Source organism: Gorilla gorilla, chromosome 22 (assembly GCF_029281585.2).
Source record: "Gorilla gorilla gorilla isolate KB3781 chromosome 22, NHGRI_mGorGor1-v2.1_pri, whole genome shotgun sequence".
NCBI lineage: Eukaryota > Metazoa > Chordata > Mammalia > Primates > Hominidae > Gorilla > Gorilla gorilla.
Window position 1 is genome coordinate 4,533,659 of NC_073246.2, and position 26,541 is coordinate 4,560,199.

General features: G+C 39.3%; 1 long non-coding RNA gene and 1 pseudogene across 1 annotated transcript; both read right to left on the bottom strand.

Annotated features, from left to right (window-relative positions):
- Positions 1–11,326, bottom strand: part of LOC129530499 (putative tyrosine-protein phosphatase TPTE) — a 39,217-nt pseudogene extending 27,891 nt beyond the window's left edge.
- Positions 11,327–12,010: 684 nt separating this feature from the next.
- On the bottom strand, positions 12,011–26,164 carry LOC129530501 (uncharacterized). Its single transcript, XR_008675860.1, has 3 exons — positions 26,057–26,164; positions 23,326–23,382; positions 12,011–12,064 (listed from the first exon to the last, which is right to left on the bottom strand). It is a non-coding gene; the product is annotated as an uncharacterized lncRNA (long non-coding RNA).
- Positions 26,165–26,541: the final 377 nt, after the last annotated feature.

A 26,541-nucleotide genomic window follows, 5' to 3' on the forward strand; every position in this document is an offset into this window, starting at 1 on the left:
TTTCAATTTTTAAAAATTTGTTGAGACTTGTTTTGTAGCCTAACATACGGTCTATCTTGGATATTGTTTCATGTGCTGATGAAAAGAATGTGTATTCTGGAGCTGTTAGGTGAGATGTTCTGTATATGTTTGTTACTTATGTCCATTTGGTCTATGGTGGAGTTTAAGTCTGATGTTTCTTTGTTGATTTTCTGTCTAGATGATTTGTCCAATGCTGAGAGTGGGATACGGAAGTGCCCAACTCTTATTGTAATGGGGTCTATCTCCCTCTTTAGATCTAGTAATATTCGCTTTATATATCTAGGTGCTCTGGTGTTTGAGTGCATACATATTTACAATTATACACATATTACAATTATATTTCTTGCTGAATTGAACCCTTTATTATTACATAATACTCTTGTTTGTCAATTTTTATGGTTTTTAACTTGAACTCTGTTTTGTCTGATACAAGTATAGCTATCCCTGCTCACTTTGGGCTTCCATTTGCATAGGATATCTTTTTCCATCCCTTTATTATCAGTCTATGTGTTTCTATACCGGTAAAGTGAGTTTCTTTTAGATAAAATATAGTTGGGTCTTATTTTTCAATCCACTCAGTAAGTCTATATCCTTCATGGGGTATTTAATCTATTAACATTCAAAGTTATTATTGGTAGGTGAGGAGTTACTTCCAATGTTTTATTGTTTTCTGGTTGTTTTGTATATGTTTTATTCCTTTCTTCCTGTTTACTTTTGAAGTTGGGTAGTTTTCTGTAGTGATAAGGTTTCATTCCTTTCTCTTTCTCCTTTATGTATTGACTTTAACAGTGACTTTTAAAGTTTTGCATGTTTTCATGATGGTGGTTATCATCTTTTTACTTCCAGATGTAAGACTCCCTTGGGCATTTCTTGTAATGTTGGTCTAGTGGTGATGAATTATCTTGGTTTTTGTTTATCTATGACAGATTTTATGTCTTCTTCATTTGTAAAGGATAGCTGTGCTGGCTATAATATTATTGGCTGAAAGATTTTTTTCTTTCAGAACTTTGAATGTATCATCCCATTCGCTTCTAGCCTAAGGTTTTCCACTGGGAAATCAGCTGTTAGTCTAATGGGGATTCCATTATAAGTGTGTTACTTTTCTTTTGCTATTTTAAAAAATCTTTGTCTTTTGATTTTTCACAATTTGCCTATAATGTCTGGGTTGAATGTATTTGGGGTTCTTTGATCTTCCTGGAAATAGATGTCTAGCTCTCTCTGAAGAGTTAGGAAGTTTTATGCTATTTTATTAAATATGTTTTCCTCATATTTTCTCTACACTTTTCCTTCTGGAATGCCCATAATATGAATATTTGATCAAATTAATGGTGTCCCATAAATCCTGTAGGCTTTTTTCATTCTTTTTTATCCTTTTTTGCCTGTCTGTGTTATTTCAAAAGTCTTGTCTTCAAGTTCAGAAATTATTTCTTCTGCTTGTTCTTGTCTGTAAAGCCATTGATTGTATTTTTTCATTTCATCCATTGAACTGTTTAGCTTTTAGGGCTTCTGTTTGGTTATTTTTATGATATCTGTATCTTTACTGAATTTCTCTTTCACCTGATTTCATTGACTTGTCTATCTGTATTACCTTACATCTCACTGAGTTTCCTTAAGATTATTCTTTTTTCTGTCACATCATATGTTTATGATTGGGTTCTATTACTGGATAATTATTATTTCCCTTTGTAGGTGACATGTTTTCTTGCATTTTCATGGTTGCTGTGTTTCTAAATTGATTTCTATGCATCTGGTGAAAAAGTCACCTTTTCCAATTTTATGGAGTAGGTTTACTTGTATGAATTAATTTGTATGAATGGGTCTTGGATGTCAGTTCATTGGGGTATACCGGCCTTGGTTCTACATGGATGCAGTAAGTGTAGTCTCCATGTAGTTTATTCAGCTGTGATCCACACTAGTAACATTTGCAAGTTACTCAGTGGCCTAGGTTAAGGAAGTTTGTAGTGATGGTGGTGCAGCCTTGCCAGGAGTGGGCTCACTGGGCTGTTTCTCAGGGTAAGGGTGTGTGCAGGCATACAGTGGGTCAGAAAACTTGGAGTATGGCTTTATGCCGCTGGCCATGGTGCCATCACTCTAGCCAGGAGCATGGGGATGCAGTTGCTCAACCAGGGCATGACTTCCAGATGTGCTTTGCAGGACAGTTTCTCAGGCCCAGGATGCAGGCACACAGCTGTTTGCCTGGCCTGGAAGCATGCACTCCAGGAGTGGCCTGAAGGGCTGTTTCCCATAACTGGTATGTGGGTACACAGCTGCTCATCTGGCCTGGGGGCAGTCTGCTGGGGGAAACTCATGGGCCAAATATATAGGTGCATAGCTGCTAAGCTGGACTGAAGGTATCTTTGCCAGGGCTGGCCAAGAGGGGTGTTTCTCAGGCCTGGGATACAGTCAAATGACTTCTCAGCTGTCCTAGATGTGTGTCTGCTGGGGGTAGTCCATAGAGCTATTCTAGCTCAGGATGTGGGCACACTGCTGCTCAGCTGGCCTGGGTGGTGCCTGCCAGGGGAAGCCCTGGGGACTGCTTCTATGAGCCAGGATGTGGACACGAGGCTGCTCAGCTGGCGTAAGGGCATGTCTTCTGGGAGTAGCCCATGGAGCTCTTTCTTAGGTCCAGGACATGGGCATTCATGGCTGATTGGCTGGTCTGGAGGTGCATCTGCTGGGAATGGATACAGGAGTATTTCTCAGGCTCATCCAAGGTTGCACAGCTGCTTAGTTGGCCTGGGAGTGTTTCTGTGGGGGGTGGCCTAAAGGGCTCTTCCTCAAGCTGGGACATAGGTATGTGGCTGCTTAGTTGGCCTGAGTAAGCTCCCAGGGTTGCTTCTTGGCCCTGAGACTTGGGCATACACAGTTGCTTGTCTCTCAGGTCTGAGACACAGGTGCAAGGCCCACTTGGTGGTGTGCCTGCTGGGGGCAGCCTGTGGGACTGTTTCTCAGGCCCTTATTAAAAGCAGAGGGCTACTGGGCACGCCAGGAGCATGTCTGTGGTTGATGGGGCCCGCAAGGCTGTTTCTTAGGTCCTGAGCATGGGCTCATAGTCACTCTGTTGACCTGCGGGTGTATCAGCTGCTCAGAGGCTTAGGGGCCTCTCCCACTTGGGAGAGGGCATGTAGTCGTTTGGCTGTCTTAAGAGTGAATTTACCCTGGATGGGACTGCAGATTATTCCTCTGTCTGGAAGTGTGGTGGTGGGGGTTGATTTCCCTACTCTGCATTACTTGAGTTACAGCCAGTCCTGGGACCAACCTCCACACAGCTGGGATTGTGGCTTTAACCCACCCATGTGGGCTTGGTGTACTGAAGATAAAGCTCCAGTGCTGGAGAGGCGCAGTGGCTACTGGCCCCCAGAGGAGGGCACACTCAAGAGATGACTCTGTTCTCAAGATGGTGCTGTGTTGCTGCAGCTTAAGTCTCTGGGGGTGGGAAGTCTTCACCTTGTACTCCTAGTCCAGGACATGCAGCTGTGTCAATTCTTGGCAATACTCCAAACTGGCCTGAGGGCTTGCAAAGACTGTGAGATTCTCTTGTTGTAAAGACTTTGTGTTTGTGATGGCAGTGGGGCTGGTGGGGATCTTCTGCCTACCTTCACCCTGCAATGAGAAGTCCCTGCTGTCTCTGGGCCAATTCAATCCAGATGGGGCAGAAGCGGCTGCACAGGCTGAGTGCTTCCGTACTATGGCAACTTTCAGTCACCACAGATGTGTCTCCACTCCTTTGCTGCACTCCAGGACTATCCCTTTGATACTCTAATCAAATCTTAGATGTGTATTTCTTGCCTCGGTTCTTTCTTGTAGGGGAGATGAGCACCAGACATCTCTAGTCACCCATCTTGCTTGATTTAGCATAATTCGTAAGGGCCCCAGGATTTTCAGAATAGTCAATGATTGTTGGCTTCAACTTAAAGTCACCAGCTTCATTAGCCCCTAACAAGAGAATTGGCCTGTGCTTTGAAGATTTGAAACCATGCATTGACTTCTCCTCTCTAAATATAAAAGTCCTAGATGGCATCTTCTTCCAATAAAAGGCTGTCTTGTCTACATTGAAAATGTGTTGCTTAGTTTGGCCACATTCATCAGTTATCTCACCTAGATCTTCTGGATAACTTGCTGCTGCTTCTGCATCGGCACTGGCTGTTTACCTTGCACTTCTATGTGATGGAGATGGCTTCTTTCCTTAAACCTCATGAACAAACCTTTTAGTGTCAAGCTTTTCTTCTGCGGCTTCCTTACCTCTCCCAGGCTTCACTGAATCAAAGAGAGTGAGGGCCTTGTCCTGGATTACGCTTTGGCTTAAGGGAATGCTGTGGCTGGTTTGATCCTTTATCCAGACCACTACAACATTCTCCATATTAGCAATCAGACTGTTTTGCTTTCTCAACATTTGTATGTTCACTGGAGTAGCAGTCTTAATTTTCTTCAAGAAGTTTTTTGGCTTTTCTGTTTTGTTTTGTTTTTGTTTTTGTTTTACATTCACAACTTGGCTGAAGTGGTGCAAGAAGTCTAGCCTTCCTCACAATCATTTCTAGCTTTTGGTTTAAAGTGAGAGACATGTGACTCTTCCCTTCACTAGGACACTCAGAGACCATCATAGGCTTATTAAATGGCCTACTTTCAATATTGTTGTGTCTCAGGGAATAGGGAGGCCCAAGGAGAAGGAGAGAGATGGGGGAATGGCTAGTCAGTGGAGCAGTCACAACAAACATGTCATTGATTAGGCTTGTCATCTTAATATGGACATGGTTCGTGTTGCCCCAAAACAATTACAATAGTAACATCAAAGATCACTGATCACAGATCACCATAACAGATATGATAATAAAAAGTTTGGAATATTGCAAGAATTATTAAAATGTGACAAGAGACACAAAGTGAGAACACGCTGTTGGAAAAATAAAACCAGGAGACTTGCTCAATGTAGGGTTGCTACAAACCTTCAGTTTACAAAAAAGTAATATCTGAGGGGCAATAAAATAAAGCACAAGAAAACAAGATATACCTGCATATACACACACATATATGTATATATAAACTATATATGTGTATATATACATATATATGCTAAAGGATATATACATATATGTTTACATATATATACACACACATGCTCATATATATATTAATGGATATATATATGACTACTGATGTTATTATTTTGGGTCAGTGCTAAAGAATATATCTATATATAGATATATATACACACATTTAAATATGCACATATGTAGACATGTATATAGATATGTGTATCTATATACATATGTAGACATATGTATATAGATATATGTATATCTATATACACACATACATATTTATATATCTATATATATTACATATATAGCTAAAAGATATATCTGTATATATACACACACACACATATACATGTGTGTTATGTGTGTGTGTGTGTGTGTGTGTGTGTGTGTAGATAGATCCTTTAGCACTGACCCAAATTAATAATGTCAGTAGTTTTCAATGACACCACCATTGAAAGGTGAGTTATATCAAATATATATCAAATTAGTGAAAGACTACTGATGTCATTTTATCCGGGCCAGTGCTAACGATTAAAAATGTACACTTCAGGTCAAGTGACTTCAGAGACATACTTTTCTGGTTGAAATTATGTACAATTGCTCTACATTTATAAACTGGCTGAACTCTGAAAATGTATATGTCAGTGATTTGGAATCTACTATTAATATATCATTTTTTCCTAGAAGAAAACCTTATATTATGTAAAGGTGCTCTTGGGCCTTAAAAAACAAACTAATGAATCACAATTTAAGTGCAGTTCTTTATTACTTCATTTGTGAGTGAATTTTACCAATCTTAATATATGCCTCTCTTCTTTCTCTCCGTATTTTGAAATCTCACCCATCATTGATGACTCTACCACACATTACTCTTTTTAATTCAATGAGGTAATAGCTAAAGGACTAAAAATGAACATAGCAAGACTCCACATGTTATCCTAGACTTAATTTTCTGATACAAATTAGTAATAATTATTCTCCAATTTATAATCTAGTTCCCCTGAAAAATGGACATTAATCAGTTATTTATTTGAAACATGGTATTTAATTTTTCTCTGGAAATGAGGTTTTAGAGGTTTGTAATGAAATTTTTTGGCCTGTGAAAAAAACTTAATGAATCAAGTTTATATACATTTCTTTACTCCTAAACCTAATCCCCAAGTTACTGTTTCTGGCAAAATTTACATAAAATCAACTTTAGTTTGTAAACACCCACCTTGCTCACCCTTGTAATTTTCTGCCTTCTCACGTTCAAATACCACCAGTAACTCTTCACCAATCATGGATGTCTTTCCTGCCCCTCAGATAGGGTTAAGTAACTACAGACCCAAGGCAGGGCCTCCATACAATCTGATGGCTCATGACTGTAAACCCAGCAGTTTGGGAGGCTGAGGCGGGTGGATCACGAGGGCAGGAGTTCAAGACCAGCCTGGCCAATATAGTGAAAACCTGCCCCTACCAATAATACAAAAAATTTGTCTGGCATGGTAGCACATGACTGCAGTTCCAGCTACTCAGGAGGCTGAGGCAGGAAAATCGCTTGAATCCAGGAGATGGAGGTTACAGTGAGCCGAGATCACGCCACTGCATGCCAGCTTGGGCAACAGCGAGACTTCATCTCAAAAAATAATAATAATAATAGAAATACGTTTTAATTTGCCCATGCCTCCAACGTCCTATAAAATAAATTCTTTTAAAAATTTATTTATTGGCTTAAAAATCAATACTACATACAAAACTCACATGCTATTGCTTAATGAGCAGCTAAGAATTCTCACCTAGATGTTTCCTTAATCAGCCACTGATTAAACACAATCCTTTTATTCCTTCTGTAAAATCTCATTCATTTTGCAAGGTTTCTTGAGCATTACACTATAATTAACTTGAATCAGGTTTTCCATATTACTTACACTTTTATGATTTATTTCCAGGAGAGGTTTTCACATGATTGGGAAAACCCTCCACCACCTCCTTCCTTTCACTGATCACGCTAGTCTCTCCTGCCCATGAGACACAGTGAAGTACCCGCACACCTGAGGAAAGTGGCATCCAATGAGGTGGTGGGTTTGGGTTGGGTCTAGGCACCAACCTCACATGTGGACAGAGCTCTCGAGTGTGTGGGACAAGTCCACGTTCCATTAGCTCCGTTCTTTTTTCCCAGGGCTTCACTACTCCTTATTGGCTGCTATCTCCTCCATGTTGCAAATAGGATTCTCTCCTTTCTTGGAACACTGTGGTAGGGTCTCAAACTCAGGAAACCTGAATCCCTTAAAAAATTGCCTACCAGAAATTGAGGGTGACAAATACACTAACAGGAAGAAGCAGCTCTCCTACGAACTGACCTCCTTATACAACTCCATCAAAAAAAGGTGCAAAGTTATCTACAAATGCTACAATGAGAAGAATTGGAAACCCTGTTAAAAAACACTCTGTATGGCCATGCAGGCTCCTGAGAGTAAATTCCACAAATGTCCATCTGTCTCCGTGTTTTGTGTTTCCATTTTGTGCATGGGTTTGTTTGTGTAAATGTCTTGACAAAAGTGTGTATGGATGAAGATGGATGGATATATTTGTGTATGTGCTTGGTGTGTGTATAGCTCTATGCATTCTTATGCATACGTGTGTCTTCATGTATTTATAACTCACCTTTCACTGATAGGTGACACGAGGGCTGCTCCTTTAAATTCACTTGTGTGTGGGCTAGAGGATGATAAAAGAATACAGTCAGATAGGAGACGCAATTCTAAATTTACTTTTTTGGAAAATTAGCTTTTATTACTCTAGACAGAAACCAATGAATTCCTGTCAGAAATCTGAGTCCCATAAAAAAACTGCTTAGTAGGAACTAAGGGTGGCAAATACACTACAGGAAGAAGCAAATCTCCTATGACCTGCTCCTTTTTATAGAACTCCACCAAAGAAGGATGCAAAGTTACTAACAAATGCTACAATGAGACGAATTGGAAACTCTGTTAAAAAAAGAAAAAAAATCTCTATGGCCATGCAGGCTCCTGAGAGTAAATTCCACAAATGTCCACCAGTCTCCTTTCTCTTTGGTCTATGTTTCCATCATGTGCATGGATTAGTTTGTGTAAGTGTGTTGAAGAGACGTGTGGATGGATGGATGAATGAATGGATGGATGGATGGATGGATGGGGTATACTTGCTCATGTGCCTGTGTGTGTATAGTTCTATGCACACTTATGCTGACGGGTGACTTTAACTATTTATTACTCACCTTTCTTTCGCAGGTGCCTCCTCGGTTGCTCCTTTAAATTCACTTGTCTGTGGACTAGTGGATGATAAGAGAAAACAGTCAGAGAGGAGACATAATTCTGAATTTATATTTTGGAAAAATTACCTTTCATTACTCTAGACAGAAACCAATTAATTTCTGACTATTCATGTGTATAGCACTACTGGAACCTGGAATGTCTTTTCCTCTTTATTAGAAATGAGGATTTATATGGTGACAACCAAAATCTTAGGCGGGGGAAAATAGTAATGCTTCCCGATTTAAGTAAACCTCTTTATTATGACCTCAGTCCCAATGTGTGACAGCTTTGTGGTGGCAGTTATTTCAAACTCAACTCCAATTTGTAGGTAGTCAGCCCTCTTATTCCATTCAATGTCCTGCTTAAAAGGCCCTCCATTAGCTCCTTATGTTCACCCAGCATGGTGGTTTCTCATGTCCCACAAAAAGGGTCAGGTAACTAGAGGTCTGACACAGGGGCACAATCCAATAGGATGGTGATTTGAGGTTTGGAGCACCAGCCTCTGTGGTGGCAGGGTTCTGGAGGGTGGAGAACACCTCTAAGGCTCATACCTCTGTTGCTTTCTGCTGAAGGCTTCACAGTTCCCCAAGTACTCCTACCTCCTCCTCACTCCAAACAGGATTCTCTCTTCCCTGGGCCTACTCTGGTATGTCTGGTACACAAAAAATCTGCTTTTCCAAAGCATTTGCCTGCTACTTACTAAGGGTGACAAGACAGTAACAGATGGAAGCCTCTCTCTATAGTCAGTTTCTTTTTTTCTAAACAATGTAAAAATGTGGAAGTTATCTATACATGATACAGTGAGATGATAACCTGTGTGAAAGAAACACTGTATTATCATGAACACATCTGAGAGTTAATCCCACTAATCTCGGTCTCTTTCTCTGTCACTGTTTTGTGTGTGTGTGTACATCTTTTTTTTTCTTTTTTTCTTTTTTGCAACAGTTTCGCTCCTGCTGCCCAGGGTGGAATGCAGCGGCATGTTCTCAGCTCACTGCAAACTCCACTTCCCCAGGTTCAATCGATTCTCCTGCCTCAGCCTCCTGAGTAGCTGGGATTAGAGGCACCTGCCACCACACCTGGCTAGTTCTTGTAGTTTTAGTAGAGACAGGGTTTCACGATGTTTGCCAGCCTGGTCTCAAACACCCGACCTCAGGGTATCTGCCTGCTTCAGCCTCCCAAAGTGCTCAGATTACAGGTGTGAACCATTGCACCTGGTCATGTGTACATCTTTTATAACTCACCTGTCATTGGGGCCGAGCCAATGATGACTCCCGCCAGGTCAGTCGGATCGGGACTAAAGGACAAATATGGTCAGAGTCCGACACAATGCGTAATTCTAATGTTTTGCAACAAATAGCTACAGTCAGTCTATGTGTCATTCCCCAGTTACACTTTTATTATTCACATGTATGTATATCACTAAATTGACCTGGGATGGCATTTGTCTTTTTATTAGAAATGAGGTTTCATATGCCAACAGTGAGCATTTTAGGCTGTGACCATAGCGATGCATGCAGATTAAGTAAGGGTATCTACACCTCAAGGTGTAACAGCATTTTTGGAGAGCATTTAATTCTAGTTCAAATTTAGTTCCTGAGTCTCCCTTCTTATAATCCCATTTGAGTTCCTCATTCTCTATCACCTCCAATCACCTCCTCACTTTTCACCCATCCTAGTTTTCTTTGCTGCCCAAGAGTTGCGGCCAAGTAGCTGGAGGCCTCAAGCAAGGGCTCCATCCCATGTGAGAGTGGGTATGGGCAAAGGCAGTCAGCCTCACATAACGGTAGAGCTCTGGAGGGGGTGAAATAATTCCAGGGTTATTAGCTCTGTTCTTTGTTTTGGCTGGGATTTCTCTGATCTTTGTCCACTCCTATCTCCTTCTCCCTGCAAGCAGGATTCGCTTCTCCCTTGGTTCATGCTACTAGGAAAGTCTCATTCTCACAGAAAGGTAATGTGACAAACACTAACATAAAAAGTCTCCCTCTATGAGTTCCTCCCCATTTTCCTACCTCCATCCAAAAAACAAAACAATATTGCATACAAAGCTCATTCTGAGAGGACTCTAGAAATAGTTTCAAGGGAACTCCTTGTTCCCATGGATGCTTGTCACACTCAATAGCCCTACTCAGTCTCTCTTGTGTGTATGAATGCATGTATGTATGTGTTTGTATATGCATAGATACATGTATAACTGTATTCCTTGATATCACATGGTGCATTGGCCAGCCTACTAGAAGGTACTCTCAATTCACACACAGGGCCATGCCAAAGAAGTTAACATGTACATACTAAGACAACATGTAACTTCCTAGACTTAAGGTTTTCAGTTCAAAATAATTCCAACTGCTTTTGTTTTGGTTTTTTGTTTTTGTTTGTTGTTGTTGTTTTTGGTTTTTTTGAGACAGAGTCTCACTCAGTCACCCAAGCTGGAGTGCAGTGGCATGATCTCGGCTCACTGCAACATCTGCCTCCCGGGTTCAAGCAATTCTCCTGCCTCAGCCTCCCGAGTAGCAGGGACTACAGGTGCCCACCACCACACCCGGCTAATTTTGTATTTTTAGTAGAGATGGGGTTTCACCATGTTGGCCAGGCTGGCCTTGAACTACTGACCTCGTTATCCACCCGCCCTGGCCTCCCAAAGTGCTAGGACTACAGGCCTGAGCCACCGCACCCGACCTTCCAACTACTTTTCAACCTGTAAATTGCCTTACCCTTACAGAAGTCATGTGTGTATTGGGTTCTTTGGAATCTACCATGCCATTTACCCTACACATCATACTTTATATGATTGCAGCACATCTATCTAAGACTCACTGACTCAAGAGCTCACCAAAACTCTGTACCACTGGAGCTGGCCAATGCACGACAGACAGCCTTTTGTGGGTGAATTTCTTTTAAATTCAACTCCACTGTGTAGACATTCCTCCTCCTAATCCCATCTATGGCCCACTTCCTGGATCTCTCCATCACGTCTTTCCTTTCACCCATCATGCTAGTCTTTCCTGTCCATGGGACACAGGCAAGTAGCTGTGGGCCTAAGGAAGGGCTGCATCCAATGAGGTGGTGTGCTTGTGTTTATGTTTTAGCACCAACCTCATATGTTGACAGAGCTCTGGAGTGTGAGGGACAAGTCCATGTTCCATTAGCTCTGTTCTTTTCTGCCCAGGGCTTCACTGCTCCTTGTCAGCTGCTATCTCCTCCATGTTGCAAACAGGATTTTCTCCTCCTTTCTGTCAATCTCGTGGGCTCTCAAACTCAGGAAATCTGAGTCCTTTAAGAAGCTGCTTACTAGGAACTAACAGTGACAAATACACTAACATAGGAAGCAGCAGCTCTCCTATGACCTGCTCCTTTTTATATCACTCCGTTAGAAAAGGAAGCAACGTTACCTACAAAGGCTACGAGGAGAAGAATTGGAAATCCTGTTAAAAACCACTCTCTATGGCCACGCAGGCTTCCCAGAATAAACTCCACAAATGTCCGGCCGTCTGTCTCCTTGTTGTATGTTTCCACTGTATGCATGGATTTGTTAGTGGATGTGTTTGAGAGAAGTGTGTACGGATGGATGCATGGATGGATGGATGGATATATTTGTTTATGTGCCTGTTTGTGTGAATACTTCTATGCTCAGTTATAATTCGATAAATAAAGACACACATATGCATAACTCACCTTTCCTTCATACGTGCCTCTGGGTTCACTCCTGATAATTCATTTGTGGGTGGACTAGAGGATGACAAAAGAATACAGTCAGACAGGAGACACAATTCAAAATTTACTTTTCTGGTAAAACTAGCTTTCATTACTCTGCACATAAACCAGTTAAGTTCTGACTATTCATGTGTATAGCACTATTTGGTTCTAAAATGTCATTTTTTTTATTAAAAAGGAGGATTTATATGATGGCAACCAACATCTTAGGCTGGGGAAAATAGTAATGCTTTCAGATTTAAATAAACCTCTTTATTATGACCTCAGTCCCAATGCGTGACAGCCTTTGTGGTGGCAGTTATTTCAAACTAAACTTTTGCGTGGAGGTAGTCAGCCCTCTTATTCCACTAAATGTGCTGCCTTGAAAGCCCTCCATTACTTCCTCACTTGATTGTCTCTCTTGGTCCACAAGTACGATAAAGTAACTGCAGGTCTGAGTCAAGGACACAATCCAATATGATGGTATTTGGGGTTTTGAGTACCACCCTGTATTGTGGCAGAGTTCTGCAGGGTCGAAAACATTTCTAGGGTTGTTAGCTTTTTTCTCTTCTCCTGAGGTCTTCACTACTCTCCGTCCCTGCTGTGCTATCCTGTTTCCAAAGAGGATTCTCTGCTGTCCTCAGCCATTATAGTAAGGTCTCACATACAGGCAGTCTGAAAATTATTTTTTATTTTTACTCAAGAGTATCAAACAGACTAGTAAGAAAAATCATTCTTCTTTTTATGTGGCCATCTTTTATCTAAATTCATTCAAGACATAAAGTCACCTTCATATCCTATAGTGAGATCACGCAGACACATGTGTCAAAAGCTTTTTGTTTTTCCATTAATGCCCTTGAATGGGAACTTCCCTAATCTCAACCTTTATATTTCTCTGCAGTACCTGTGGGTGCATGCCTTGATTTAATATGAATGCATATAGGTATATATAAATGGTATATAATCGTTTCCTCCCTTGTTCATACATCCTTATATCTATATTGATTTCTTTCTTTTCCTTTTTCTTTTTTTTCTTTTTTTGAGGGGGAGTCTCCCTCTGTTGCCCAGGCTGGAGTGCAGTGGCACGATCTCGGCTCACTGCAAACTCCGCCTCCCGGGTTCATGCCATTCTCCTGCCTCAGCCTCCTGAGTAGCTGGGACTACAGGCACCCGCCACCACACCCAGCTAATTTTTTGTATTTTTAGTAGAGATTGGGTTTCACTGTGTTAGCCAGGATGGTCTCGATCTCCTGACCTCATGATCCACCCACCTCGGCCTCCCAAAGTGCTGGGATTACAGGCGTGAGCCACCGCACCCAGCCTCTATATTATTTCTGTCTCACAGTTCACTGACAGCTCCACTCCAGGGTACTGATTTGAATTTAGACTTGGCAGTGCTACAGAATTTAAATATATATATGTATCGTCCAACACCAATATGACATCCTGGACTTCACTTTCTGGTTTGAATTACTCACAAGCGATGTTTAGTTCTTTACAATTGAACACAGCACAAACTAAGAATTTGGTGGTTTACTTTATTTCAAATTCAGCTGCAGTTTCTGTATACAAATCCCCTTGACCCCATCTCATTTCCTGACACTAAAATCCCTTCATGAGTGCCTTGTTTTTGCCATTATAGGTGTCTTCTCTGCTCTCACACAGGGTCAAGAAACTGCCCCATACAATGTGATGATGGGTGTGGGCTTGCAGTGTTAGCCTCACATGGTGGTAGAGCTCTGGGTGTGAGGAACCCTGCCAGGGCCATTAGCTCTGTTTCTTTTCCCTAAGGGCTCCACTGCTCCCTGTCCACTGTTACTCGCTTGTTGCTCTGCATAGGATTTTCTTCCCTTGGTCCACTCTAGTATGTCTCATACACAGAAAATCTGACTTTCCTAAGTATATGCCTGCTACTAAGGGTGACAAGACAATAACAAGAAGTTTCCCTTTTTTGCCCTGTTCCTTTTTTATCCAATTTAATCAAAAAGTTGGATAAGGGGCCTGCAGGGCCTATAGTGAGGAGGTTTATAAACAGTGTAAAAGACATTCTGTATGGCCATAGATGATCCTGAGTGTAAGCACATAATCTTCATCTTTCTCTCTGTCGATTCTCTCTCTCTTTTCTCTTTCTCTCCCTTTCTCTCTCTCCCTGTGTGTCTAGATAGACAGAAGTATGTATATCTACATATATATTTCTTTAAATATTTGTGTATATATATTTTATAATTCACATTTCATTGGTGGTTCTATCATAGGTCATTGATGTCAATTCTGTATGTAGGCTAAAGGAATATAAAAGTAGATAGTTGGACACACATGTAATTCTAAACTTACTTTTTGAATCAAACAGCTACAGTTACTCTACGATGTACTATCTGGTTGACATTTAAATATTCATGTGTATATCACTAATTCGAACTAGGTGTATCCTTTTTTTTAGGTGGAGTCTCACTCTCACTGAGGCTGGAGTGCAGTGGTGCCATCTTGGCTCACTGCAACCTCCACCTCCCAGGTTCAAGCAATTCTCCTTCCTCAGCCTCCTGAGTAGATGGGATTACAGGCATGCACCACAACACCTGGCTAATTTTTGTATTTTTAGTAGAGACAGGGTTTAGCCATGTTGGTCAGGCTTGTCTCAAATTCCTGGCCTCCAGTGATCTAGCTGTCTTGGCCTCCCAAAGTGCTGGGATTACAGATATGAGCCACCATGCCTGGCCAGTGGCATTTATTTCTAATGTAACTGCAGTCTGTAAGGAAACATGCCTCTTACCCCATCTAAATTCTTGATTCCTAAGTCCTTCTGTCACTTCTTTACTTTCACCCATCATGGCTGTCTTTCCTGCCCAGAAGATATGACCATGTAGCTGTAGGCCTGAGTCAGGAACTCCCTACAAAATGATTGTGGGTTTGGGTTTGGAGCACCAGCCTCACATGGTGGTAGAACTCTAGAAGGTGAGGAACCCATTACGGTTTCATGAACTCTGTTCTTTTTGCTGAGTGCTTCACTCCTCCCTGTCACCTGTTACCTCCCCATTGCTCCATATAGGATTCTCTCTCCCTTTGGCCCACTCTAGTAGTAGGAGAGTCTCATAAATGGAAAACCTCAGAGGTTCCTAAGGGATTGGATACTACTAACTGAGAGTGACAAATATACTAAGAGGAAGAAGCATCCCTTTCATGACTTCATCCTCTTTTATCCAATTTGGTCTGAAAGAAAAATAGAAGGTTATCTATAGATCCTACAGTGAGAAGATTTAGACATAGTGTCAAAGATACTCTGTATTTCCAAGGATACGCCTGACAGTGAATTTTACAAATATCAACTTCTCTTTCTCTTTCATTGTTTTATGTTTCTGTGTGTGTATGTGTATGCATGCGTGTATGTTATGTGTATATATGTATATATACACTTACTTGTATATAAATCTTTGTTTCTCATTCACATTTCATGGGTGGCTCTATCATAGGTTACTACCATCAACTCAATTGGCTGTGGGCTGGGGAATTACAAAAGCATATTACTCAGATACAAACACAATTTGGACTTACACTTTTGGTCAAATAGCTGCAGTTACTTTAGACAAGAGTCTACCTGCCAAGGAATGCCAAAGATTGCCAGCAACCAGAAAAAGCTAGCAAAGAGGTATCAAACAGATTCTTCCTTATAGCCTTCATAAAAAGCCAACCCTACTGACAACCTCAATTTCAGATTTCTAGTCCCTAGGACTATGAGATCATTAATTTTTGTTTAAGCCACTTGGTTTGTGATACTTTGTTAAAGCAGCCCTAGAAACCAATATAGCCTAACCTGGTAGAATCTCATACACAGGCAATCCAACAGTTTTCTAAAAGTTTTAGCTACTAGTCAATTCAGCTAGGAAGAAGAAGTAGACTTCTTGTGATCTACTTATCTTGTATCCAACTAGACCCAAAAAGAAAAGGATGTTACATACAGAAGCTGAAACTACCAGTGCTTTAGAAACAGTGTCCAAGAAACTCTATAGTTAACATTTGTGTGTATCTTTATGAACATACACACACATAACACCTTTCACTGATGGCTCCATTATAGGCTAGTGATATCGTTTCACTTTCACTGAGGACTCCATCATGGGTTAGTGATATCACTTCATTTGGGTCAGAGCTAAAGAATTAAACTAAATTGTACATAATCAAATACCATGTGAATTTGTAGGCTTAATTTTTATTCAAATTAGCTACAATAACCCTACAACTAATAAACTAGCTGTTCTGAAAAAACAAAACAAAACAAAACACATGCAATTTAGCCATTTGGAAACAATAGTGACCATCCCTGCCTGTCTCCATAGACAACAACAGCAACTACCCAGGAGTAGTTACAGTAAAATTAGGAGAGCATTAGGCTGGCTGATGAAAACAGGGAAGGGCTGAAGAGCCATCCTTGGGCCTTCACTCCTCCACCTGCCTCCATCTCCAAAGCCCAGGTTACAAACCAGAGAGATTGTCTCCTCCAATGCTGCTTTGTTCAGGAGCTTCAAGGTGATATAGTTGTTTAATTAAACAAAATTTTCCCTGTGGTTGCCTCTGTACTTGAGTCCTTATGCAACAAACTGCAAGCTAACCTAGTGTGTAAACTAACAGCATAATTATGAATAGAATATACACTTGTAACAGATAGCTGTGTCTCAGTCAATTGCAGCAGCTGAGCTTCAGCCAATTGCGGGTGGCTGACTGATTCAAATAAGACAAAACATCCAGCTGTAACCAGTTGTAAACAACAAAGCTGTTTCTGGACCTCACTTCCATTTTCTGTCCATAATGCTGTCTGGCCACGTTGCCAGCTTGCAGTTCTCAGAACTTGTTCTCGTTCTAAAAGCTTCCCAACTCACGAATCATTCTTGCACTATTAAACTCTTAAATTTACCTTGTCTAAAGTTTTTCCTTTTCACAACCCAGAGGAGTTGCCTGGTCAGTGTTTCATGGTTTCTGAGACTCTCTACCCTGGGGCACATCACTTCTCTTCATTTTAAACTTACTGACAATGACACAGCTTACGTCCTAGATTTCAGTGAGACTGACTATATAATTCCTGCCCAAACCAGGCACTTTTGAAAGGAAAAAGTGGGTGCTATTAATAATTATGTGGCAAGAACAGCAGCAGACTGAGATTGTCCTTCAGTCCTTCCCCAATACAAATGACCAGAGTAGCCAACAGCCACAAAAAATCTGAGTTCACAAACCAACATGATTAGATATCTGAGGAATACAACTACTGAAAAAGAAATACAACAAGCTGAACAACAGCATACCGACTGTAGCAAAACTACTGGAACACACTGACCAAGATTTTAAAGTAAGCATGACAAATATTCTTAAGGATAAGAGGACACAAAGGAAGATGTTGAAACATGAAATGAGAATGGGAGTTGTAAGAAAAAATAAAAGAGAAAGCCTTAACTGTAAAAGTATGACTGTCAAAAAAATATAACTTGTTGAGGGATAAATAGTAGTTTGGATACATGTGAAAAGCTAATTAATTTAGAGTTAGAAGATTAGATTGAGAAACTTACCCAGAAAATAGTAGAAAAGAATAAAGAGAACATACTAAAGAAGAATGTTATGGAGGATAAAAACAGCTATCTAACATCTAGAATATGAAAATCTAAGAAGAAATGAAAACTAAAAATGCAAAATAAAATGTGAAAATTTATGATGATAAATTTCCCAAAATTCAAGAAAGAAGAAATATATCAGCTTTAAGTATCTAATGGAGACAAAGAGAAAATTCTAACACCTTCTAGAAACAGCAAAAGACCTATGAGGGCACAAGGACAGACCAACATCATAGCTCTCTGTACCATAAAGAAAGCTTCCACAGGATAAAGTCCACAGGATCAATATCATATTGCTGTTCTCTGAATATATTGTAATATGATTAGCTTTTTTAAAAAAAACCCACATTTGAAACTAAATTACACATTACTGAATGCCTCTTATGTTAAAAGGGAAATCATGAAATATTTTAAATACTAAGAACTGATTGATAATAACATGACAAAGTTTGTAGGATACAATGAAGCAATATTTAGAAGAAAATTTACCAATATATAAGCATTAATAAGAAGTCAAGATGGTTAAAAGCAAAGAGTACACATTTAAGTAGAGATGTTGGAAAAGGAGCACAAGGCAAAGTCTATGGAGTAATAAGGAAGCAAAACATAAGGAGGTAAGCATAAGTCACTGAACTGGAGAAGAAAAAACCGTGGAGAAGATTAACAAAACAGAAGTGTGTCTCTTTGAAAAGATTACTACAATAGACGTGTGGCAAGAATAATCAAGAACAAACAGAGTGAATATCCAAATAAAATGTACAAGAAGGGAGCATAACTGGAACACAACTAAAATTTTTTAAAATAAGATTATTCAATTATATGCTAATAAATGTGAAAACTTAGATGGAATGGAAAAATTCCTAGACAAATATAAAACACTAACATTAGTGCAAGAAAATATATTTATATAGAAATAGAATACTCAAGTAACAAAGAAATCAACCTAGTATTTAAAGCCCTTCCCTCTCCCAAACACCACAGGGCCCACATAGGTATTTTTCAAAATTTTTTAGAATATTGACATACTTACTACAAAATCTATGTCAACATATAAAGGCTCCATTAATAACTTAACTAATCATGCTAATAAAAAAGGTGTAGGGATGCCATAAGTATCAATGGAGCAAAATATTGAGCTCAGAGATAAACCTATGTAGATATATGTCACTGACGATGATTACATAAACAAGGAAAAAGGATGAATTGTTTCATAGATGGTATTTGGAAAATCAGCCTACCATTGGGAGAAAAATGAAACCAAATCCCTACCTAACACCATATTGAAGGGTAGACACTAAGTAGATTAAAGCATTAAATGTGTAAATTAAAACTATGAGGATTAGAAATTACCTTTGTAGACTGAAAGTGGGAAAATTTCAAACTTCACAAGTAAAATAATAAGGCAAAAAGTTCTGTCATGAAGAGAATGAAGAACAACAATGCCAAAGCTAACAGGCAGATGACGGATTAGAGAACATAACTTCAACATCTCAAACTGACATGAAGGATGATTTGAATACATAAAGCGATAGTCCAAACTTTTGAATGGGATTCCATGCATCTGAGTCTGTTTAATAAGGGATACCTGAGGCTGGGTAATTTATAAAGAAAAGAGGTTTATTTGGCTCACAGTTGTGTGCTGCACAAGAAGCCTGATGCCAACATCTGCTTCTGAGGCTGCTCCCATTTATGGTGGAAGATGAAGGGGAACTGACACGTGCAGAGATCAAATGGCAAGATGGGAATCAAGGTGCGGGAAGCCGCTGGTCTCTTTTTAAACCACCAGCTCTTGCAAGAACTAATAGAGTGAGTACTCACTCACCCTCACTCCAAGGGAGGGAATTAATCTATTCATCTTCCAAACACCTTCCATTAGGCCCCACCTCCGACATTGGGGATCAAACTTCAACATGCAGTGTGGGGGTACAAACCTCCAAACAATAGCATCATGTTTTTAATGTTACTAAAAAGAGTGAATCATTGCTATATTGTTTACAAACGTAACATAATCACTTTGAAAATTAAACATAATTTTAAAAGAAATTTGATTAACTTATTCTAAAATATAAAATATTCAAAAACAGCACACGTAAATTAACAAGACAAAGATAGGAACACTAGTGGAAAAACGGGCTAAGTTCATGAATGAACCATTACAGAAGAAATCCCAAATGCTATAAGAACATAAAATGATGCTCAAATTCATAAGTTATCACATAAATTCAAAGTAAAACATAATGCAATATGTTATGACCTATTAGATTGATTATATAAATTAGAAAGTTTGATAATGTCAAGTGTTGTTGTGAATGTGTATGTGTAGGAACCATCATGCACTGTTCATGAGATGCAGACTGGTATAACCATTGTGAGAGCAATAGGCAGTATTCAGTAAAATTCAAAATATGCAATCCCATGGCCCATCAAGTCCTGTTTCATATTCCTACAGAAATACTCAAACAGGTCTATAGGGGTCTGGCATAAGGATAATCATTTAGTGGCACTCTTTGTGAAGGCAAATGGTAGGAAGCAATATATTGTTCCTCACTAGGGGATGCATGCATGCTGTGCAATTTTTCATACCAGTTAAAAGCAACAACAAAAGGTATGCACAAGAAGAATAATCTTATGTTACTAAGCAAAAAACTAACAAAATGAGATACAACTTAATACCATTTAAGTAAATTTAAAAACATATAGGCAAAACAATAATACGTAGTTTACAGAACACATATAAATGTATATACTGTGTATTAAACACATTAAAATTGTTGCATATGTGCATGTATCTGTATATGTCAATATGTATAACTGTACTCTCATCTATATATTAAAAAGGCCTACAAGTAGCAATGAGCCAATGGCAATCAGCATACCAAATGCAAAATATTGATTGGTTTCTAAAGGACATGAGGTTCTTTGGGTAAATGGCTGATTCCAGGGCTGGGGAAATGCTCAAAAAGTGATGGGAACATGTCAAGTCAAAAGGACACAGGGGCTAGCTTTTAGGGAGTCCCACTGGCCAAATATGGGACCATTTAAAGATCAAAATAAATAATGACAGAAAGGATTGTAATTCATTGAAATAATGTAAGAATTTATAAGTTCATAGTAATAGTGAACAAATAGGGGTAGGAATAGCTCTCCTTATAATAGAATGATACTTATTAAACACAGAAAAACTACTTTTTTTAAAAAAAATCACCATTTTGTAATGATCACAGTTACAACTGATTCACATAAAAGTCAATGAATGCTAAAACTAGAGCATGAAAGTTTTATGTGGAACAGGATACTGAACATTGAAGATAGTTTTAACATAGACAGAAAGTATCTCCCCCCAACGTGCATATTAATTATAAACTGAATAACATTTACTTGTCAGCGAATAAATCTGGCAATACCTCTCAACCACAATAGAGATATGAACCATAAAACAGTGTAATATTCAATAGAGGAGTTACTTAATCTGAAAGTGGTATTCAAATCCCTCATCTATCCTTTAAAAGGCCATGAAATTATTTCCTGTCATCTCATATAACAGATGTTGTAATATTCTAAGAGCTTGCATTTAGGTTGTCTCTGAAAAGAGTCTGATGAATAACTTGACAATAAGAAAGTGAATGCTGAGATTTTAGAGTGAACAGACATTTTAATCTCACAGTCTACTTTGTGTTAACTCACCCCTCTCACATTTCAAAAATATCTAAAAGTAGCTGTTAGACATTCTATTAAGTCCTCCTGGTGAAAATGGAAATGTTTGGATATTCGATCTTTGCATCATCTTCCTATATCCCACTTTTAAACATTTTTGGCATTGAAACTTATTCTTCAAATGAACTTTTAGATATCACACATGCTTAGTAAACTTCAAATCTGCAAGTGGTGAATAGATAATCTGCACAGGAAACACTTTTTTTTTTTTTTTGAGACAGAGTTTTGCTCTGTCATCGAGGCTGCAGTTCAGCGGTGCTGTCTCAGCTCACTGCAACCTCTGCTTCCCGGATTCAAGTGATCCTTCTGCCTCAGCCTCCCGAGTAGCTGGGACTACAGGCATGCACCACCATGCCCAGCTAATTTTTGTATTTTTAGTAGAGACGCGGTTCTACCATATTGGCCAGGCTGGTCTTGAACTCCTGACCTTGTGGTCCACCTGCCTCAGCCTCCCAAAGTGCTGGGATTACAGGCTTGAGCCACCATGCCCAGCCAGAAAACACTTTTGACAAACACACCAGCATTTCCTTTTGTAGAATCCTTGGGCCATATTAAGGGTATTGTTAAGCTGCCATCTCATAAAGTGTACAGAATAAAACACTAATTTGGGGAGACGTTAAAAGGGAATAGTAACAACAGCAGCAGCGCTTGTTTTATTTAAATGTGGAAAATTAATTCAAAATATAAAAAATATTTTGGTGACTATATTGGTAATCTTACGATAAGAAATAACTTTCTGAGTATAACAAACAGCATCGGTTATAAAAGTACCAATTATATTTGAACACATGAAGCTTATTATAAAGCTCTATGTAAGGTTGCTGCATTTTACTTCAAACATCAAATGCAAAAATATATTAGAGATTTGCCACATGGAGCGGTGATATGACCAATTTATTTGAACAACAAAATTCCTTGAATCTAAAAGATATGATAAATATGACTTAGCTTACTTAAGACCCAACTTTTTAGAAAGAATTTTAGAATCAGTGTCCAGAAAACTATTTTCCCATGAATAATTCTGAGACTGAATTTCACAAACCTGAATTCCTCCCATCTCCAATATATATTATGACATCACCTTTCATTGTTGACTCCAGCACAGATTTCTGATGTCAATTCATTGGAGTCAGTGCAAAGGATTGAAAGGTGAATAGTAAGAAACAACATAAATGCATACACGACTTTTTTTTTTTTTGGTTCAAATTGGCTATGATTGCGCTACAAATTACAATGTGTTGTCCCTAAAAATTCTCATGTAAATCTGTTATTTGGCACCTGGTACTTGATTTTTCTCTAGAAACAAGTCTCTATGTGTTGGTAATAAAAATTGTTTAGGACTCTCAAAAAAGTTTAATGAATCAAGATTTAAATACAATTCTTTATTACTGAACCTGATCATCATGTGTGGCAGCAAATTTAACTTAAATTTCCTTCAAATTCATGTCCCATTTGTAGTCACACATTATTCTTGCCCATTTTGATTTCCTAATTATCAAGTCCCTCCACCACCTTCATGCTCTTCATGAGTCACAGATATCTTTGCTTCTCCTCAAATAGGATCAAGTGACTAAACCTGAGGCAGGGGCTCCATCCAATGTGATGATGGCTTTGAGTTTGGGGCACTAGCTCTGAAGGGTGAGGGACAGATACAGGGTCTCTTAGCTCCTTTCTTTATGCTGAGGGCTCCTCTGCTGCCTGTCCAATGCTACCACCTTCTTTCTCCAAGTAGGATTCTCTACTCTCTTGGATCACTCTTGAGAGAGTCTCATACACAGGCATTCTGATAGTTTCCTAAGGTTTTGTTTGCTAATTACTTAGAGTCACAAACAATCTTTGAGTACCAAGCATCCCTCTTCTGACCTGATCTTATTTTTTCCACTCTGGTTCAAAAACAATGTTACCAAAGATGCTTAAAGTCTCTGATAGAAAGCTGTTATTGCCATTGATGCTCCCAGTGTTTTTCACCACTTAGATCAGTCAACTCACCCATTGTGGTCATAGTTGTCAGAGCATACAGTAGAATCTGGTAGTGAATCCATAACTCTACCAAAGAGTAAAAAGCACATACAAAAAATAAAGTCAGATATTTTGGAAGGCAATGAGGATGTTAATGTCAACAGTATTTCAGGACACAAAAAATAAAATCGGAGGAATTTTGACAAGAACTAAAGAAACAATTTCAGGATACAGCACTAGTACTTCTGAGACTGTGTGTGTGTGTGTGTGTGTGTGTCTGTGTGTGTGTGTGTGTGTGTGAGAGAGAGAGGACACAGAAAAAAGAAAGAAAATGTAAGAATAATGAATGTTTCTATATCAATGGCTAGTTCCCGGTCATCCTTGGTAGGAAATAAACAAGTAGATAAGTCAAGCATAGCCTTAATTATGTTTAAAACATTTTGTGAACTTAAAGTGGATTATGTGTTTACAATGATTTTGTTTTCTTTTTGTCTGGATTCATTTTCTTAAAGTTATATGGCTATGTTTTACAATATCAAGACTTCCTAGCACCGAAACCCCTGGCTTGGCTAATTTAATCTCTCTGCTACTTCATTTCCTCATCTGTAAGTTAAGACACATGCAAAATACACTCCACATCTGTCAACTTCATAAAACCATGCTGAATATTCAGCATTTTGCCAATATTGGTTTTTAGACAACCTGCTCTCTACACCATATATTATGCCATAAAAATCAGTATGTGGCAATATAAACTGATACACATTTTTAGTTTCAAATACACAAACATTCTCATCAAGGTAATACACTCCCAAGACTCAAGAATTAATGCTCTTTGCCACAATTTTCTAACTTTTCAAACATTTAAATAAGTTTAAGAAACTGATCACATACATTTTTTTGCTGCTGATAACAACTGGGATTCTCTAAGAGTGTGCTGAGGTTTCTTAACCTATTTGACCACAGAACCTCTTTCTCACAGTGGAAATGTGTGAGAAACACATTTTGGAAACAATATATTAAATGGTATCTTTTTACGTCTTTAAGAAAAGTTCCCCTACACAAACTAATTTTGGACTCTGATCAATAGCTCCAACCTTTAAGCACAGACAGACACTAATATTGTGCTAGTCTTTCAGCCTGTGAGGAAAGGAGTGCCAGAGTTCAAATTATCGCATCTCATTAGCCTGGTCTGAGATCCATGAGGGGAACCTTTCAAGTTCTAAGTGGGTGTTCTCATGTCCTTGAATGGCTCCTGGAAATTCATCCAGGTCTCAGGAAAAACAATACCTTTTACAAAAAGAAAGGCATCTATAGGCATCCGCTACTTTTCAGCAGGATGAATAATTGGATTGTCTATGCAGAATACACTAATAAATCATAACAGGGGAAAATGTTCAAAACACCAAAAAGGTAAGAATTTGAGTTTCTGACATAAGCAGCCTTATTAAATGATTACTGGATTTTTCAGACATCCTCTACTGAGGAAGAGAACTGGAAGACACTCAAATTACTCCAGATTCAGGTGACAAGCCAGGATTGCTAAGCAAGTTCCTTGGGAAGCTAATCTCCAAAAAGGGCACGAGACATCCATAGATGTTACCTGAACTCCTTTCAGGGAGAGTACTGCATGAAGTCTGAAATAATACTTTGATAAGCTGCTTTGGAGCACAGAATGACTTTCCTCATGGGACATGAATAAGTAACTAGCTAAATTGCCCTCTAAGGAAGGTGAGAATTGCAAACTGTCCTAAACTGAAGTGGTCATGCAGAATTCTTAAATGCTTTTTGGTAGATAGGAGCAACCACAGAAGTTTGAGTTAGCTGAAGGTTAGCTACACCTTTATAATCATGCTACCAGGTTATAATGAAAAGTAGGTCTCCGACCAAATCTGCCACACATACAGATATTCATTTAACAAAACAATCAGTAGCAAGCAGACACAGTACACAAGCTTCTGTAAGCTTTCCGCACTTTAGGTGCTCCAAGCATGAAAACTTCATTCTCAACAGATTCCTAATGTTTCAGAGGCCAAAATCTTCCTAAACCTTCCTGGAGATAGGACCATATGAGGATCAAGCCTTGGGTGTTGTCCCTAAATATACACTACAGGCCACCCTCATACACCTTTATCCTGTTTATGCAAGGGTGGGCTGTCTCCAAAACACGTTAGTTGATTAACAGATCTTAAAATGTCATATAATTGTAACATCCATCATGCTGCTTTGTAAGCCATCAATTTCACTAATAAAAACCCATTTGTGACCTTTACTGTAATTATTAACAGTGTTTCAGGTGTCAATTGAGATGGGACCACTGAAGCCCTTTTGGTGGCCATCTCTGTGGAGTGGCTTCCTGAGCTGAACACTAGCTCACCATCCTTGAACAGAGCATCCAACATTAGGGCAACCAGCTGCCCCTGTAGGAAAGATTAAAGTGACCAGTATATGCATATTATCACACTGCCTAAAATGTCATAGAATGAGGCTTGGCTTGTTTTTTAAATTTTTTCTATTTCTATTATTTTTCTATCGAATTATTTTTCTATTTTTATTTGCTGGGTCACAGACAACAGCAAATTCCATACCTTTGGAGTTATACCAGCTCATCTGCCGTAGGAGTAGAAATATCAAAGCTCTCAGTCTACCACCTTGTGCTCCAGAGATGTGGCCCAAGCACATCTTTGGACGTGAACCAGGGCAACCCAAGGCAGAGCTGGATTTCTGGGAGTTTCTCCCTGTAAGCCCTGGACATGCTTACCTATAGACCAGACTGCTTCCAGAGCCACTGCCGGTCAGAAGAGCCTGAGGTGTGTTCAGCTGCTAGAATAACACAAGTCTGAGGTCTTGTGTCGTCGGTCCAACATTCTGTAAGAGGGAGAAATTTAATCAAGATCCTGTTAGCAGTTTTCTCTCTTGTTGCCTTTCAAGATTATGGCTTTTCCTTTTTTCATTTTTTAGTTCCCAAAACCAAGCTTCTTAAATCAAATCTTGACCCAATTCCTGGCAAGTAACAAGGTTATTGCTATTTGGCCTTACACCCACGGGTTGTCCCCCAGTACCGTGAGGGTAAGGGGACTCTGTAAGGTCCCTGGGAGGGGAAAGGAATGTCAATTAGTGGTCCCCCCAGCTGGGTATAAGCAAACTTTCCTGTCTATGGGCCGCAGAGACCACCATCTAGTTCCCCCGCCAAAACTTTACATGATTTTAATTCTCCTGATGAAGATGAGAGGACAACAGCCAACA